Below are 19677 nucleotides of genomic sequence, written 5' to 3'. Positions count from 1 at the left end.
ACCTGTTCTTACGAACAGTTGTAGCCTGTTGCTGCGGAGAGAGAAAAAAAGAGATAGGAAGGTAATGATGCATACAAAGGAGATACGGAGATACCTAGACATAGATAGAGTAAGCTCGATTTAAAGACAGATACAGGAGCCAGGCATATAGCTGACCATGGCGGAAGCTTGTGCTAGTTGGTTCAATACCAGGAACAATAAGGCCGCGCCAAAGACATGGCGAAAGACCAGCTAGTTTGCGCGTTCTACAAGATTTCGGTTCGTTGATGTATTTTGAGCTGTTTTATCATGGCCAGTCGGTTTATGCTGCCCTTTTGAGTGGTTTTCCAGGCAACGGCTGCCAAATGTGCGGTTTTTTTTTTTCTTCATCGTCAATGCAACCTGCCTGTCTGAGCACCTGGGTAGGCACCACGACCTTGCCAAAGAAATGTCGCAGTTTCACCCGAAAGGCTAAGCATCAATTGCGATAGCAACTTAGTAGAGAGCTATATGAAGTAAGGATAATAGTTTTATCAGCTGTATAAACTTGGACATGCAGCAGCGCCAGCAACGCGCAGAACGCTGTCACCGTTTTGCCCGCGTTCGCACCGAACGCGTGCGGCGTTGGGGACTGTTGCAAGGGCCTCTGTGGCCGGCTCGGAGGTTTTCGACGAGATCAGAACGGGAACTCGTCGAGCAGCGTCAGAAATCTTTACCACCTTCTCACCTCGCAACGTTTTTATATAAATACGCATTTGGTGCCACGGCTAAGCGTCGCCATTGAAACCAGCGACATTGAAACCAGTGCATCGGTTGTGTACCCATCTGTGCTCTACTCAATGTGCTTCCACAATGCACCAGATTATTGCGGGAAGACAACGAAGGCAAGCGAAACAAAAAACGCGGCTCTGCCTCGATATATGTTCGTGCGTTTTCTCTGTCTTCCCCGCACACTTCCTACATCCAACATGTATTGCTGCAGCAAGCCCCAACATTGACGCCAGTGTTCCCCGCATACCTTCTGGGAGGTCGCCCGAGAACAAGATGGCACCGAAGCGTCGATGCAGTCCAACACAGAGCTGCAGCAGTGCGCTGTTGGTGACTTCTGGAGGACCGCTGATCACGTCGGTAGGGGTCACCTTTATGAACATGATCTTCTTCGACTCGCTACAGCCTGGCAACGACAAAAAGCGGGAAAAAATGATCGCACTTTATCAATTTCTCCGGCTCTAGACCGCCCTTTTTTTTTGCCACAGCAGCCAGATATGAGAGATAATACTAACGAGCTAACCCCGACGATATACCAGCCAGCATCTCCGTTGCGGCTACAGCGCATCCTTAGTCCGCTCCCGCTAGGACTAGCTTGGCGTACATTACGCTGTTCCGTAATCTGAACTAAACGCGCCTTTCATCGATTGCGAACGGATTTTCGCAAGGGAAAGCGCTGGCGAAACAACGTCGCGGCTAACATGTACGTACGTTTTAGTGCGGTGGAGGCAAACTGCAACGTTAGAACAACTTTTTGGTCTAACTGCAACGTTAGAACAAAAAGCACGAGTGACCGTCAAAGACTGAAAATGTGCTTTTCGAAAGAAGAGAGAGAAACAACTTTATTTTGCTTTTCGAAAGAGACTGAAATGAGCGCTGGGTGCGACTGTTGGCAAACATACTTGAAACACTTGAAAATACCTTAATGCTTGAGCACAAACCTATCATCTCCATTCTCCCTCGTAACGCAACTTGTGAGCCATAACGATGTTGTCGTGTGGTAAGCCAACTGAAAAGTGTTTACTTCGAATAATTCCTTATGTATTTAGCAACACTTTTCATCCTGTTTGCTTGAACTGTTTTGTTCCAAACCGGTAATCGTTAATTTTTTTTTTCGATTCAGGTTTGGCTCGGATTTAGGCACGTTCGAAGAATATCGGTTCGGTGTCGGGTTCATTTCCCGTAAACTTCCGGTTCGGGCTCAGTTTTCGGTTCGCCTTAGGTTCGACATCCTGCTCTGTTTACAGTTCACTCTTGGCCCGGACGAAAACGGAACTGCGAAACTGACGATTACGAAGCGGACGACGCTTGTGTTCCGCTCAAAAAGAGTGCGGCGTCCTAGAAAATAAGAGACGAAAGCTTTTGTTAAAACAGGTCGTTCCATGCGCTGGCGTTCGCAGCCACTTGTTTGGCGCGTGGCATGTTTTGCCTAAGAATAATTCGTAGCCAACACAGAGGTTGTAAGACCTTTCGTTAAATTAGTTTTATTTTAGCGTTCTCAGCCGCTTGCATAGTGCAACATATGCTATGGTAGTACGTACGGTACGGCGCTGGCAGGGCTGGCAGCATTTTAGCTAACCGTACGCAAAAGCAGAAACGTTTAATGCCCTAAACCCCGATGTTATACCAGCCAGCATCTCCGTTGCAGGGGTGCTATGCAGGATGCGCCGAGTTTCTCGTTCGTACGAGTTTCACCCGAGTTTGCTCGATGGCAGTCAGTGAACGGAGATAGCAAGGAACGTGCAAGAACAGCAGGCAAAAAGAAATGTCGAGATAAAGCAGCGTATGACAACATGAGCGCACCCTGATCGGCACAGTGATTCCGTGCTTCAAGCACAGAAGACTGCGCAGCAAAACGCGCCAGCGCCGCGTATTGTTATCAACGTATTATCACCATTTAGCAATACCGTGACTGTACCGCTGTCTATCTGCACACTTGCCGTGAGCCACTTGCCACGCCTTTCTAGGGCGCGTAAAGGGCGTGCCTCCTCTTTCGAGCATTATCTTTCTATCCTCCGTCGAATGCGAACAGGGCACATGCGGTGCATTGTTGCGCCTACACTTTCCCTCAATCGATTACGTTCAAGTACAACAAATAAAATAAGAAACACTTTATTTCTTTAAGTATCTGTTTTTCGTTTGGAATGCCATAAATGTTTGATGACAAACAGAGATCGAGCGAATTATTAAATTTTGCACTTTTTTGCCGCGAGTGGCGACAGTGAGGCGAAAGCTTACAAGCGGATACACTTTAGAGGGTCGCACGCACGAGGGAATTCATAGGGTGAGCAGTCGCCAGGGGCACTGCAGTGCTATCCTTGATAGGGTGCCTTGATGGCCGCGCGCATCGAGGCACTCTAATCATTGATAAAGTCAGTCATGACAATGATATTTCCATTTCCTGACTATTAGGGGAATGGCAACGCAGCGCTACGGCATGGTTGTTCACCGCAGGTGCTTCACTAAGGCGGCTATTAAGGCCGCCGCTTTACCAACTTCAGTTGACGGGAGCAACGGTTGTCACTGCAAAATGGCTGTGCGGTATTCTAGGGTCCGTAGTGACGCAGCGCAGTGAAAATGCGCCCGTTTATCTGCGAGCGGCAAGCCTCCGCAATGCATTGCAAAGAAGAGCGCGCTGCCCAGTGACACAATTCATCGCTTGTCATCGCTAGCCCAATGAAGGTGCCTCCATTGGCATGTATACGCAGAGTTTGAGTGTGTTGTTCTCTCCAATGTGCTTGCCGATTGCTTCTGCTGCTGAGCTAACAGCGATCGCAGATAGATATAGTAACGACAGCGCAGCAATCGCATTTTGGCGGGTGATGGCTCCTGTGTGCAGTTAGGAAATTAAACTTCGAACGCAGGAAGTGGTTGCAACTATTTAGTGTGGCGTGCTTGTGATGAAGAAATGCCATCGCACTGGGTTTAAAAAGCGAGCGTTTCTCAGCGCTGACCATGTTTGCGACACTGCAGATCCGATACACCACCGATGACAGAGCAGCCATCTCAAACAACAGCTGCGATACCTTTACGTTGGAAAACACTACGCACTGCTCAGCATCGTCATCCACCACGGCGCATCGACGCCTTGCAAGCAGCTACAGTGTCGTTCCGATAATTATTTGCTGTGCGCTACGTCGCTACAATGCAGACAATGAACCAATGGCCATCACAGCCTAAGAAGATAGATGCATGAGCCAGCGAAAGTCACCGCTTTGTTTTTGATAGTGGTTCTCAGTTACAGTGCATCACCGATGACAGTGTGCTGTGCGTATTTTCTGTCGGTGGTCAAGGTTGTTGATGCCTCTCAGTTCCGCACCATGTCGCTGTTACCGGAAAATAAGTTGGGCGTGGCCCAACCGTGGCGGGCGCGCGCACAAGAGTTACATGCCTCGCGCGGGGCGTGACGTATGGTTTTGATTGACACGCGAACTCGGGCAAAACTCGTACATCACGAAACCCCCCTCGAGTTGAACTCGGGAACATGGTGGCGGCAGCAGCAGCCTGTGTAATCGCATCCAGCGGCAGCAAGCGTCAATATGACCATCTGGACCCGTTCACCTACATGTCCGACGTAGAGTTTCAGCGTCATTTTTGCCTTTCCAAAACGTGAGTGCGCTGGCTGTGTGACGAGTTAGGCGAAGGCCGTCGTCTGCGGAGATAGGGTGGCGGGCAAAGTATGCTTTCCCAGCGTAGACTGGTGTGACCAGGCAGCGGAGGAATCGTTCGTGCGATCGCTTTGGCTCTCTCCTGTTTCAAGCAAGCTCGTCCACCGCGCCCCAGCCCCAGGCCAGGTCCGGCGTCGTCATCGGAGTACTGGAGCACCTGCGAGCACCTGGGGTTCAACCCGGACCAACCAACGTGCGCAGGCGAAGTAGTCACATTATATTGGAAGACTCAGAATGGACGCCGGGCTGCCTTCCGGTGCAACAGGTGCCGAAATCAGTTGTGGCAGGTACACGGTACCGCTGCACGGCATGGACAGAGAGGTGAAGGAAGTTACTGCGCCAACACGGACTACCTCGGCCGTCCGAACGACCACCTCTCCAGGCGGCAAATGATTTGGCTCACGTACTGCGTGAGCAAAAGCGTAGACATATGGATGTTGAAAGAGACCGTAGACTTGTTTCCTCTATCGGAGCACGCCATCGCCGACTGGAGGAGCTACTCCCATAAGGTCGCGAGGGACGAGCTGCTGGCGCGAGCTCCACTCGGTGGCCCCGGGAAGACAGCGCAAATTGACGAGTGCCTTCTTCGCGGCGAGCAAAAGTGCAATCGAGGCCGCCTAATGACGGGCGACAACGTTGCGCGGAGCTGCCAAAACTACGGTGGTGTTAAAGATGGTGGCCCATGGGTCTTCGGCATGGTCTGCGCGACCTGAGGGGTGCTGCTACTTTTCAAGGTCGACCGACGAAAGACGGCGACGCTAGGCGCCATTATTGCAGCTAATGTTCAACCGGGGACCACTATTCATAGTGACGAATTGGCCGCATACAACTGTATCCCAAATTCAGTGGATGCTAACGGGGCTATGCGTCAATCTGCATTGGGAGACAGTTAACCACAGCGTGCACTTTGTCGAAACCAACACGGGCGTTCACACGCGAAAAATAGAAAGTTATTGTCAAAAAGTGAAGCGCCACCTCGTCAGCAGTGGGTACAGAGTAACTGCACTGATGCTGGAGTCCCACCTGGGATGAATGTGGTGGCACTCAACGGCCACGTGTGCTGCAAAGACCCTTTCTTGCGTTTGTTAGAAGCCACGGATCGCTCGGGCTACCCAGTATAAAGACTCCTTCCTGCGGTTGTTAGAAGCAATCGCTCGGCGCTAGCCAGTATGAAGGTGCGTCACAATGTAAAAGAAAATAAAGCGTAGTTTTTTTTATCCTTGCATGAGTGTTTTTCGACATTCCTGAGTGCTTACACGGTAAGCGCGCGGCGAACCACTTCTGCGCTAGCCGACGCTCCCTTCGTCTCGAAGCCTTACTTTAGCGCCAGCAACGAGCGATCTGTTGAAAGCCCAGTGTCAAAATCAGGCGCACACCAATCTGTGCTCGGAAATGGGAGCACAAGCACGTAGGGAGCCGCACCAATTAAATCTAGAGGAAAGAGAAAGAGCAACGAGCGATAGGTTCAAAGCCCAGTGCGAAAACCAAGCGCACACCAATCTGTGCTCGGAAATGCTAGCGCAAGCACGTAGCGAGCCGCGCCAATCCAATCCAGAGGAAGAAAGAGGAGGGCGAGCGTGCCCTCGTGGTATAACGCGAAACGATTAAACTACAAATTAGTCTAATACACATTCAGTGTACAACTTGTAAACTTTAAAACACCTATACCCTATGGTAATGTGACTAATATCATTGTACTCAATGCATTTATTTGATAACTTGCTTGTGCCTCTAATGCACTCGGTGGAGCGACAAACAAGTGAAAGAATGCACGACCATGCACCGACCGTATGATCACGTGAGTCCCAGTTTGTCGACCGCCCATATGGCAACGCCCAAGGGATGATGGCCACCCAGAGTGAATCTAGATAAACCAATGAAACTAGAGGTGTGCCGACGGACAAACTTTGTCTTGTTACCATTAGTTCTTTCATCTTGGGGCGTCGCCAGAGCTCGTGAAGATCCCGAGTTTCGCCAAACTCGGGGCATCCTGCATAGCACCCCAGGTCCAGCACATCCTTAGTCTCGTTTCCGCTAGGACTAGCTTCGCGTACATTACGCTGTTCCGGAATCTAACCTAAAAGCACCTTTCATCGGCAAGGTCTTAGGCCCACGCTGTATGAAAATTCATATGCACATTGAATGCGAGTTTTGCAAGAATATATCTGTGCGACGATCTTGCGCAACGAATTTTCGCAAGGGAAAGCGATGGCAAAAGAACATCGCACTCTAACATGTACGTACGTTTTAGTGCGGTAGTGGCAAACTTCCTCAACGGGTCGGTGTCCGCCGCGTTTCCCGCTATGGTAGCGGCCTTCTCGGAGCAGTCTGCAACGTCACAACAAACAGCATGAGTGACCGTCAAAGACTGAAAATGTGCTTTTCGACAAAGACTGAAATGAGTGCTGGGTGCGACTGTTCACAAACATACTTGAAATACTTGAAAATACTTGAATACTTGAGAAATGTTGTGGAAAAGAACACTGCAAGGGTGAACTAGATAGCATGCACAACTATCCGCAAACATACTTAAAATACTTGAAAACACTTGACTACTTGTAAAGCTTTGTGGAAAAAAAGACTACACAAGTGAACTAGATAGCAGCGCATCCAGCCACCGCTCAAATCTTTTCACATAAACATACGCTTCATCTGGTGCACCGAGTCTGGTATTCTCAATGCTTTGCGTTTGGCAGTGCTACCTAAAGGCTAAGCACGACGTTCGGCATTAAGGGTGACACTGAAGCTCCACGTTCAATGATTAGCTGATTACTGACGCCTATAGTAAGTAGTGTTGCACAATTACCGTCCACGTTCACTGCTCAACGATTGATTGACTGGTGGGCTTTGTGGACCGAAAGAAGCCCGTGCGCATTATGGGAGACGCTGTGTATTGAATGTATCCCGAATGTACACCAACAAATAACCGGGTTAGGATGTCCAGTATATTTCGCTTGTAACCCCCTGTTATAACCAGGCTGGAACCGTCGGTAATCAAACCCATGGCGTTGCGCTCTGCAACCGAACACCAAAGGTACTCAGATATTCCGGTGGTGGACAGAAAAGCGTCAGTTTGATCGGAAGTGACGTAAAACAAAACGACAGGCGGGGACACTACAGTGAACTCCACGTGACGTCTCGGGTTACGACATCACGTAGCGTTAACTGCAACGAATGACCGAAGCTGTGAAACAAAGCACAACTAGTTGAGTTGGAACGTCTTCGCAGTTAAAGATATACGAGAGTTTTGGCGTGTCGGTTACCATTTCCGGCTCACCGCGTTACTGCAGATGCAGACGCGAGCATCGAAGTTGGTGGCGGCACCTTGTGGCGCAGAATTAGGCCAGGCCTCTTATTGCACTCACTAAATATAGTCTATTTAGCAGCTAGACTACAGCGTCCATAGCGACATTATTGTTAACACTCTGAATTATAATTTTTCAGTTTGTCTATTTTGCAGCTTATGCCATATGTTGGTGTTTTTTTTTTTCATTTTACTTGTGTGCTGTTATCCCAAAGGAGGGTTAGTCTGATTTGATGTGTTTATTACCCTACATCCGCCAGCGGATTTTCGCTCTTCCTTTTGAATGGTCTGAGATCACCTATCTTTCAACATCCCTTTTGAGCGAAAATTTCATTTCCTCAGCTTTAACGCGCGAAAACAGCCCCAATGCTGTGAGCGACGCTGTTGGCGGGTCTCTGGAATAAAGTTTTTGGTTTTTCTCAATAACATACAGGCGAGGCCCGAGTGGGGCATAGCGTATGGGGAGCAATACTTGACACGTATGCATAGCAGTCATTACTGAAAATACATGTAAACAGCATTAAACTTGCAAGCGCCGTGTCATCCCCTGACGTAAAAGCAAACAAATAAAATTCAAAAACAAATACCCTGGTAACACTGCGATTAGCTATAGTGCAATGGACAAACAATCAACGTACAGTTCACTCTAAAAGAAAGACACACTAAAAACTTCCCACGGCGCAAAATGCACAACGGCATCTATGTAAGCGTGCCCGCGGCTGTAAGCCTGCCAAGAACACCCGGCAAGCAGCGAGAAATAAGAAAACTAACAATTCATCAATGATGACCCATAAAAGTACAAATTATTTAATTAGGGGGTTTTACATGCCAAAACCGGGATGTTATTATATGAGGCACGTCACACTGGGGGACTCCGGGATAATTTCGACCACCTGCGGTTTCTGAACTAGCACCTAAATATATGTACATGGCTGTTTTCACATTTCGTCCCCATCGAAACGCGGCCGCCGTGGTCGGGATTCGATCCCGCGACCTCGTGTTGACCAGCCCAACAAAAATGACCACACGCTATATGAAATTAACGCTAGCAGTTCTTGAGAAAGCTATGTAAAAAAATAACGGAACGAATGAATATTTTTAGTCGCAAAGCATTTTGTAAGGGGATCGTGATTTTTCGACCAGCTATAGGCTTCACTAACGTGCGAACAAAAGCCCGGCCGCCAACGCTTTCGAATTTGATCGATAATCGGTACGCTCTCGCTTTGTCCGCAATCGAACCGGCGATTTCGTGAAAAGCCGCAGAAAACCAAAGTCATTGTGTCCCTCGGTGTAAGAAAATTTAGCCCATCTTAAACGAAATTGTTTATGGGAGTCTCGCAGTACTTTCCTTGCGGTGTTCAAGGCCGGCTTGAGACGGTGGTGCTCGGCATAATATGTCACAGAGTGACCAGCACTGCTAGCTGCGTCACAATATCGACTTTTCGCCTGAACACATAATGAAAATATTCAAGGCTTATAAAATAAATGTTACCTTGGTTAACTCTCACTCGAACAGAGAACTTGCTCGCACTGTTTTTATTTTATTTTTTTAGAAAATAATTTATTCGTACTACATATGCATATATCGGTCGGTCCCCGGGAAAAACACAGAAAATAAGCTTTATTTTTTTGAAACAGAGGAAATTTCGTAACAAAACGTCGTTTTCTGCATTGAAGCACGAAAGTAACTGGAACGCCAGTGCATTTCTCCGCAAAGTTCGGGAATCGACTAACTACCATGAATCGCCACATTTGAGCAATAATGCGCACTGTCTCCCATCTGACAGCACCCGCGATTGTGCAAAAAACCTAGCGTAGTGGTTTTACCCACGTTCGGACTGGCGTATTATCGTTACTGCGACCGCAATTAGAATCTCAAACGTTCGATCGTTTCTCGTGTTGGTACCTCTTTTTACTGTTACTGTGTTCGCCATCGCTGGGATTTCAAATCGTGCACCTCCGCCAATGGAAGATGGATGCGCTAACCCGCTGCACCACTTGGTAAGTCACGTTGGGTTTTGCGGCCACGCGCAGGCTCCGAGAGTGGCAGCGTGTACGCGTGCGTCTCGGAGGCCACCGAAAGAAATAATTCATCGAGAATAGCTCGACTTAATGTGCCCCGCCAAGAACAAGTTGTTTTCCCAGAAGATGCCTGCGCACACAGTCTGAGCCACATCCTCGTTTGTCCTATGATGCGCACTAAATTCTAAATGTGCCAATTATTCTGGCCATCGCACTTAGTCCCTGATCGAATCCCAGAGTTTCGTCACTGTGCAGGATGTCTAATTTTAACGCCCCTATTGGCTGCTCGATTCGATAATCGAAGGCTAATTTCTGCGAACGTTCGAATTCGACTCGGAAACTTTGAAAAATCTGAATTATTTTTGACCAGCAAGCACGTCTCCGTGCAGACCTTACGTCAAGGCCGACAGGAGCACCCAGAAGCAGAGGCTCCACTTCACTCGCGACGCTGTCTGCTCAGTTTCAGGCTGTTCGTCCGCAGAAGACTGCCTGTAACGGACGCACAACACGACCAGCCCGATGAGTTGCACGAACACGGCCAGGACGACACTCGCCATGAGAAGCAACAGGACGTCACTGCTACCCAGCAGCAAATCGGTCGCCTGGACAAAAGGGCATTGATCACGGGGCGCATATGGTAAGCGTGAGCTAGTAAGGTGGCACTACTGTTCAATATATTTCATGACGGAAGCATGTATTGGTGTTTGTACTTGTGTTGGTGTTTTGGCTTAACGAAATTCTGGGATGTTACGGGGGGCCACAAACCGATTTCAATGGATGTCTGGGCTTTCACCTCAGGACCGCTGTGGAAGTCTACGGACCGCAACTGCACCTAAGATATATGCTTTGGTTATCGTTCGATGTGTTCTAGGGATATTAGTTGGATGCTCGCAATGTTCCATCAGGTAAAGTCAAGTCGGCGATCTTGCACACTCGTCGACGTTATACCTTAAGGCGTCCTTGATTACTAAGGTTGAGTTTTCACTAAGAGTGAGACACCACGTACGACGACGTACAAAGGTGGATCAAATGTAGTCTTGATATTCTACAGTAAAGCACCAATAGGGAGTAGATCTACCAAGTCAGCTATCGACGAGACAATAGCGCTTGCGTCTGTCAGAAGGGTGTGTATGAGAACTATGAATATTCATTTCCAAGCGTGAAACTGAGTCACAGCAACGTGCATGATGGTTCCTTGATACCTGTGTGCTACATTCGGGACCATGCCCAAAACTTTCTTTCACAAAGACAGTCGAGTAGATGCGATACTCACTAGTTTGGCGTCCGCCTTGTCGCTCTTGTTCATAACTGCTGCGGAGAGAGAAAACAAAGAAATAAAAAAATGTCACAGTTTCGCCCTAAGGGCGAAGCAATGAATGCGATAGCAACACAGCAATGTCATACGAAGTAAGGTGAGCGGCTTTGGTAGGAACAACACGCAGAACTGTTGTCGACGCCATCGGCGTTTTGCCCGCGTTCGCTCAAAATGCGTGCGGCGTTGGTGACTGTTGCCGGAGCCTCTGATATAAATAGGCACTGCGTGCCGCAGCTAAACGTCGCCTCCCTTCCCTCCCCCTCCCCCACGGCCTCTCGCTCGTTGGAAGAAGGCGCGTTTGCTCTACATACATGGTGATTGTGAAGGAGAACAGAGACGCCTACTTCTGCAGCCCTTAAGCGAGCACGGCGCAGAACGCGCGTTTGTTCTCCGCCGTGCGTTCACTCCCCGTGAAAGACGCGCCCCTCGCGCCCTTTCACTCGCACATACAGCGTTCGGCGCGCGGCGACGATTTCTTCTCCAAATGACGTCATACGGAACCTCACGGCGACGGCGACGGCGACGGCGACGCCGACGGCAGAAATCTGCTTTTGAGTGTCCATATAATTGCTATCGCAATAAAAGGTAACGATGCGCGTAAAGCAGGGACGAAGATTCCTAGATACCTTGTTAACTAGATTTATAGACAGATACAAGAACTAGTCCTATAGCTGAGCTGACCATGGTGGAAGCTTGTGCTAGTTGGTTCGATACCAATAATAATAAGGACGCGCCAAAGACATGGCGAAAGGTCAGCTAGTGTACGCGTTCTACAAGATTTCGGTTCGTCGATGTATATTGAGCTGCTTTATCATGGCCAGTTGGTTAATGCTGCCCTTTTGGACGGTTTTCGAAGCAATAGTTGCCAAATGTGCGTTTTCTTTTTCGTCATCCTCAGTGCAACCTGCCTGTCTGAGCACTTGGGTAGGCACCACGAGCTTGCCAAAGAAATGACGCAGTTTCACCCGAAAGGCGAAGCATCAATTGCAATAGTAGAGAGCTATACGGAGTAAGGATAGTAGTTTTATCAGCTGTATAAACTTGGACATGCAGCAGCACCAGTAACACGCAGAACTGTTCTCGACGCCGTCACCGTTTTGCCCGCGTTCGCATCGAACGCGCGCGGTGTTGGTGATTGTTGCCAGGGCCTCCGGGGGCAGCTCGGAGGTTTTCGACGAGACAAGAACGGGAACTCGTCGAGCAGCGTCAGAAATCTTTACCACCTTCTCACCTCGAAACGTTTTATATAAATACGCATTTGGTGCCGCAGTTAACGTCGCCATTAAAACCAGCGACATTGAAACCAGTGCATCGGTTGTGTACCCATCTGTGCTCTTCTCAAGGAGCTGTTTCTACAACGCACCAGATTATAGCGGGAAGACAACCAAGGCAGGCGAAACCCGAAAAACGCGGCTCTGTCTCGATATATGTTCGTGCGTTTTCTCTGTCTTTCTCGCGCACTTCCTACATCCAACATGTATTGCTGCAGCGAGCCCCAACATTGACGTCAATGTTCCCCGCAAATACCTTCTGGGTCACCCGAGGACAACATCCCCCGAAGCGTCGATGCAGTCCAACACAGAGCTGCAGCAGCGCGCTTTTGGTGACTTCTTGAGGACCGCTGCTCATGTTGGTATTGGGCACCTTTGTGAACATGATCTTCTTCGACGTGCTACAGCGTGGCAACGACAAAAAAGCGGGAAAAAATGATCGCACTTTATCAATTTCACCGGCTCTGGACCGTTATTTTTTTTTTTTTTGCCACAGCAGCAAGATATCAGAGCTAACGCCTCCGTCACCTCAAGAATAACTTATTCACAACGCTCAAAGCGCTAGTGCTTGTCTTCTGCAATATGCTGCCTGTTTTGGCCTCCGGGATGCATGAACGGATGCCCCAACTGTCACGAGAGGTAGGGTGCTCATAAATTACCAAGAACATAAGCTTCGCGATAGCGCATTGGTTAGCGCCTTCTCCACCCAAATGCATGCTGCCACCGGGGGCTTGAGTTCAAAATGCTATACAGTTCCGGTTGTTTCAATGTCTCGCTATATCTTCGTGCGTTTTATCTGTCTTTCGCGCGCACTTCCTACATGCAACCTGCAGAGCTGCCGCGAGCCCCAACTCTGACGTCACATTTTCCCCACGTATACCTTCTGGGAGGTCGCCCGAGAAGAATATGCCACTGAAGCCCTGATGCAGTCCCACAAAGTGCTGCAGCAGCCCGCTGTTAGTGACTGCTTCAGGACCGCTGATGACGTCAGCAGGAGGTATCTTTGTGAAAGTGATCTTCTGACGCGCTGCAGCCTGGCAACGAAAGAAAGCGGCAAAAGAATGATGAAACTATCCATTTCTCCGGCTCTAGAATCTTTTTTTTTTCATATCAGCGAGATATCGCTGATATGGAATGATAGCGCCAGTGCATTTAACCGCAAAGTTCGGGAATCGACTAACTACCATGAATCGCCACATTTGAGCAATAATGCGCACTGTCTCGCATGTGAGAACACCCGCGATTGAGAGTTATGGTTTTACTCATGTTCTTACTAGCGCTTGAACATTACTAAGACCACAATTAGAAGCTCAAAAGTTCGTTTCTCGTGTTGGCACCTCTTTTCTGCTACGCCCACGACAGCTGTCGTTATCACGTTCACCATCGCTGGGATTTCAAATCGTTCACCTCCGCCAATGGGAAAGTGGACGGGCTAACCGCTGCACCACTTCGTAACTCACGTTGCGTTTTGCGGTCACGCGCAGGCCCCGAGAGTGGCGGCGTCTACGCGTGCGTCTTGGAGGCCACGGAAAGAAATATTTAGGCGTCGACTTAGTGTGCCTCGCCAAGAGCAAGTTGTTTCCCGAGAAGATGCCTGCGCCCACAGTCTGAGCCAACAGTTACCCCCTCATTTGTCTTCGGATGCGCGCTAAATTCTAAATATCCCCATTTTTCTGGCCGTCTCACTTATTCCCTCATCGAAGCCCCAGAGTTCGTGCAGGATGTCTATATTTAACACCCCTATTCGTTGCTCGATTCGATAATTGAAGGCCGATTTCTGCGAACGTTCGAAGTCCACTCCAAGGCTTTGAAAAATCATCAGTTTTTGGCGAGCACGCACGTCTCCGTGAGGAGATTAGGCCAAGGACACCAGGAGCTCACCCAGAAGCAGAGGCTCCACTTGACGCGCGACGCCGCCTGCTTTTCGGTTTCGGGTTGTGCGTCCGCAGATGGTTGCCTGTACCGGATGCACAGCATGGCGAGCCCGATGAGGGGTACGAGCACGGCAAGGAGGGCACTCGCCACGAGCAGCAACAGAACGCCAGTGCTGCCCAGCAGAAAATCGGTCGCCTGGACAAACGGGCATTGATCACAGCTCGATCGAGGTAAGCGTGAACGTTACGGATGCGATGAAATTCGCTTTCTACAAGGCAATCAAGAGAAATAGACGGCACTATAGGGTTCGAGAAATCTCATGACGGAAGTTCGTATTGGTGTTTGTATTCTTGTTGGTGTGTTGGCCTAACGAAATTCTGGGGTGTTGCGGGCCAAAACCCCGGATATGATTGTGAGGCACGCCGTAGAGGGATCACTCCGGGTTACTTTCGACGACCTGGGTTTCTTTATTTAACGTGCGCCCCAATACAAGTTACACAGGTGTTCTTGCATTTCGCCCCCACCGAAATGCGGCCACCACGGCCGGCGTTTGAACCCGCCACCTTATGCTTAGCAGCGCAACGCCGAAACGACAAACCGCCGCGGTGGCTCAGTCGGCTAAGGCGTTGCGCTGCTGAGCACGAGGTCGCGGGATCGAATCCCGGCCGCGGCGGTCGCATCTCGCTGGAGTCGAAATGCAAGAACGCCCGTGTGCTTGCGGTTGTAGTGCACGTTAAGCAACCCCAGGTGGTCAAAATTAATCCTGAGCCCTCCATTACAGCGTGCCTCATAATCAGAACCGGTTTTAGCACGTAAAACCCCAGAAAGCAGCAGCAGCCAAAGCAACTATAAGCAGCTACAGCGGGTGCGTGTCACCTTGTATTGGTGATGGTAAACTATAGGTGGTTGACATCGATGTTGGACAGAGTAACAAAGCCCTAAAAGACCGATTTGTAACGAAGAAATTGAATATTGATTGATTTATTGATTGATTGATTGATTATGTAGCCTGACGATTTCGATCGACACCTGGGCTTTCACCTGAGCACCTCTTTGGAAGTCTACAGACCACAACTGCACCTAAAAAATATGCTTTCTCACGGCTTTCGTTCAATGCGTTGTCGTGATATTAGTTGCATGCCCCCAATGTTCCGTCAGGTAAAATCAAGTAGGCGCTCTTGCAAACTTGTCGACGATATGCCTTACGGCATCCCTGATTATTAAGGGTGAGTTTTCACTAAGAATGCCCGACCACGCACGATGGCGTACAACGGTGGATCAAATTTGTGTGTTTGTGCGTGTGTTTCCCGGCTATCAATTGGCACGTAGGCAATCTCCGACTTTGGCACTGATCTATTCAGGAGTCTAGACCGGACAAGACATTGCTTCTAGCGCCAGTCAGAACCAACTAATGCCCGCTTTCGCTCTTATCAGTACCCACCTCTCCAGATTTACATCGATGACAACGACACTATTTCCGACGCATAGTCGCCGGGCTAACATTCGTCGGGTGCGCTCTACACATGCCGTATCCACCGCCGGAAAGATATTTACGATTTAATACTTTCAAATGACAAGCCACGTGGCGTCAACCTCAGTCGCATCGAAATTTCGGCAGATGCAATCTGGCGCCGCAAAAAAAAAAAAAAAAAGAAGAGAAACTTTCTGTCTCTCTTGGTAAGACAGACAAAGTGACAGTGATCATGGTGTCGAATTCTCATAGCTTTTAATCGTAAAAGCGCTTCGCCATTGACTAAATGCTGTTGCGTGTCTGTTAACACCGCTCTATAAACTTACAAATTGCGTTGGCAAGGCGCCTCTTTTGAGCATCAATGGTCTTTCTTGTGCAATATGGTTTTTCTGGTCCAACGGTGTCGCCTAACATCCGCCTTTGTGTGTAGACGAATCGTTTGTTTTCAGTGCCAAAACCTTACAAAACAATTTTTTTACCTAATATGCAAACTGTAAGAGGAATCAAGAATTATGTTAGCATAGTTGTTCGCACGACATTGAAACGGACGCAAATGTTGTGTACCCATTTGTGCTCTTCTCAAGGTGCTTCCACAATGCAAGACCACCAAGGCAGGCGAAACACAAAGAACGCGGCTCTGTCTCGCTATATGTTCGTTCGTTTTCCCCGTCTTCCTCACGCACTTCCTACATCCAACATGTAAGGCTGCAGCAATCCCCAACATTGACGTTAATGTTCCCCACGTGTACCTTTCGGGAGGTCACTCGAGAACAACATGGCTCCCCACGCGTCGATGCAGTCCAACACAGAGCTGCAGCAGCACCCTTTTGGTGACTTCTTGAGGACCGCTGATCACGTTGGTAGGGGGCACCTTTAAGAACACGATCTTCAACTCGCTACAGCCTGACAACGACAAAAAGCGGCAAAAAATGATCGCACTTTATAAAGTTTTCCGGCTCTGGACCGATCTTTTTTTGCCACAGCAGCAAGATATCAGAGCTAACGCCTCCGTCACATCAAGAATAACTTATTCACAACGCTCAAAGCGCTAGTGCTTGTCTTCTGCAATATGCTGTCTGTTTTGGCCCCCAGGATGCATGAAATGATGCCCCAACTGTCACGAGAGGTAGGGCGCTCACAAATTACCAGGAACATAAGCTTCGCGATAGCGCAGTGCTTAGCGCCTTCTCCACCCAAATGCATGCTGCCACCGGGGGCTTGAGTTCAAAATGCTATACAGTTGCGGTGGTTTCAATGTCTCGCTATATCTTCGTGCGTTTTATCCGTCTTTCTCGCGCACTGCCTACATCCAACGTGCAGTGCTGCCGCGAACCCCAACTTTGACGTCACATTTTCCCCACGTATACCTTCTGGGAGGTCGCCCGAGAAGAACATTCCACCGAAGCCCCGATGCAGTCCCACAAGGTGCTCCAGCAGCCCGCTGTTAGTGACTGCTTCAGGACCGCTGATGACGTCAGCAGGAGGTATCTTTGTGATAGTGATCCTCTGACGCGCTGCAGCCTGGCAACGAAAGAAAGCGGCAAAAAATGATGAAACTATCAATTTCTCCGGCTCTCTCTCGCAGGTGTCTGCTTTGAGAACAGAACAGAGACTACGTCATGTCTCGACATGGCAGGCTTCAGCCGGGCCATTTCAGGCCGAACTGATAGAGATTGATGACTCTCGTTCGCTCCTATCACGGTCAGTGAACGAACGTAGTCTTCTGTTAGAATCTATTTCTCATACGCAACAAAGATATGGAACAATATAAGCTGCCTTCTTCACACTTGTTCTCGACTTGGGGCCTGTGGCAGGACACAGGAGACAGCATAAAAGCTCTGCTTCGGTGATGGTAGCTCGCGTGTTGAAAGAATTGAAACAATCATTGACAACAGTAACAAAGGAAAATATAAAAACTCCTAATCTTAATTCATGCTATGGTGCTAACTAAACCAGATCATAAAGACACGTCGATCTTTGAGGATGGCTAGTTACATTTTGAGAGGCTATAGCATTTATTCACACATGTTCATATACCATATATGTATATTCATATGTATATTCATCGTATACAAGCAACACAACCACTTGTGGCGTGCATTCTACTTGTCTTTATACTGTCGTTTCTCTCGCTAATGTTATCAATACGCACCAACTGGCTGAATCCAAGGTACTGTCAGAATCCCTTAATACGAGAGTAAACATCAAAAGTAACGCGGGATGCTGCGTTTAGCATGTAAACGTCCGATCAGTTTCGTTTGAAGGGGAAGTATTGAAAGCAACACGTTTCACCTTAGCACCCGAGCTACTGAAGGTACGCACGCGCCAAAATCATGAAAGCCCTTTCTCAACTTGAAGTGTATGATCGAGTACATCCCTGAAACGCGAAACACGAGGAGGTCCCACGTGTTTGCTTAATCCAAAACTGCCTACGAGTGATCCGCGAGTGAGTTGCGCAGGGACAGTCAGTTCTGCACCTGCAAAACTGGCAGCATATGCCCCGCGTAAGCAAGTATAGTACGCGAAGCCGTCTCACTCTACCTGTCACAGACAACGAGTGTCTTCAAAAAAGCTCGTCAGTCCATGTGACCGTTTCACCCTTCACCACCCTCTTCCGGCAAAGCGAATATCCTCTCCATTTTGCCCGAAGCGGTTCCCGTGTGTACGCAAGCGCTGACGAACCGTGAACATTCAAACGAAGCACAACGCCCGCTAGCACTACGCTTTCTGGATTTTAGTCGCGAAGACTCACTAAACAGTCAACAGAAACTTGCTAGGCATTTTCCGGTAGACGAAAGACTTGCTGTAGGCCAGGGGTTCCCAAATTTTCTGGACTTGGCGAATCCCACTGTTCCACGGGCGCGGAACCTCCCCTCCGTTTTTTTCTCCAAACATCGATGCGCTTGTTCACGACCGCGCGATGAATGTTGCGATGAATAAATTTATAGACTTTAAAATTAGATGAAAACATCCGCACATATTATTGAATAGTATCAGCAGTGTAATAAGGTACCCAACGCGGATGGAGGCGGATTCTTTTTGGTCGACCGCAGAACCCAAAACTGTCGTTTGCGGAACCCCTGCGTTTCGCTGAACTCAATTTCGGCTGCTGCAGGCTATTGTCGAAACGTACGTTGAGTGTTATATGTGCAGAGCACTTTGGGTCCCCGGAATGTCCTCCCTCGTCGGTGGGTGTCACGTACAACACAACGTCTACGTAAGGATTGTTTTCAGCCAGCAAGCACGCCTCCGTGCGGAGCTTACGTCAAGGACGACAGGAGCACCCAGAAGCAGAGGCTCCACTTGACGCGCGACGCTGCTTGCTTCTCGGTTTCAGTCTGTTCGTCCGCAGACGGCTGCCTGTAACGGACGTACAACACGACCCACCCGATGAGTAGCACGAGCACGGCCAGGACGACACTCGTCAAGAGAAGCAAAAGAACGTCACTGCTACCCAGCAGCAAATCGGTCGCCTGGACAAAAGGGCACTGATCACGGGGCACATGGGGTAAGCGTGAGCTAGTAAGGTGGCCCTACTGTTCAATACATTTCATGACGGAAGCTTGTATTGGTGTTCGTTATTTGTGTCGGTGTGTTGTTACGACCTGGGTTTCTTTAATTACCGTGCAACCAGTGCACGTTACACAGACGCTCTTTATTTCATCATCGAAGTGCGGCCGCAATGGCCAGCATTCGAACCCGCGACCTCGTGCTTAGCAGCCCAACGCCAAAGCGACTAATCAGCCACAGCGGGTGCTTGTCACCTCGTATTGGTGACGGTAAATTAAACTAGGTGGCTGGCGCAGATGTTGGACAAACAAGACCAATTTATAAAGAAGAATGAATATTGATTGTTTGATTGATTGATTCATTGACTTAAAGATTGAGTAACTGGCTGATTGATTGATTGATTGATTGATTGATTGATTGATTGATTGATTGATTGATTGATTGATTGATTGATTGATTGATTGATTGATTGATTGATTGATTGATCCTGTGAT

General features: G+C 48.8%; 1 protein-coding gene and 1 long non-coding RNA gene across 2 annotated transcripts in view; both read right to left on the bottom strand.

The window, feature by feature from the left end:
- LOC125945481 (uncharacterized) overlaps positions 1 to 14279 on the bottom strand; it is a 69288-nt gene extending 55009 nt beyond the window's left edge. Inside the window, exon 1 of the mRNA XM_049667218.1 lies at positions 14209 to 14279. The gene's annotated coding sequence lies outside the window, so the exon portion shown is untranslated. The remainder of the gene's footprint in view (positions 1 to 14208) is intronic.
- Positions 10204 to 12704, bottom strand: LOC125945483 (uncharacterized). The gene is made up of 3 exons (XR_007466921.1): positions 12584 to 12704; positions 11015 to 11052; positions 10204 to 10343 (listed from the first exon to the last, which is right to left on the bottom strand). It is a non-coding gene; the product is annotated as an uncharacterized LOC125945483 (long non-coding RNA).
- Positions 14280 to 19677: the final 5398 nt, after the last annotated feature.

Source organism: Dermacentor silvarum, chromosome 5 (genome assembly GCF_013339745.2).
Source record: "Dermacentor silvarum isolate Dsil-2018 chromosome 5, BIME_Dsil_1.4, whole genome shotgun sequence".
NCBI classification, from domain to species: domain Eukaryota; kingdom Metazoa; phylum Arthropoda; class Arachnida; order Ixodida; family Ixodidae; genus Dermacentor; species Dermacentor silvarum.
The sequence above is the reverse complement of the archived record's forward strand: the minus strand, read 5'-3'. Positions and strand labels throughout refer to the sequence as shown.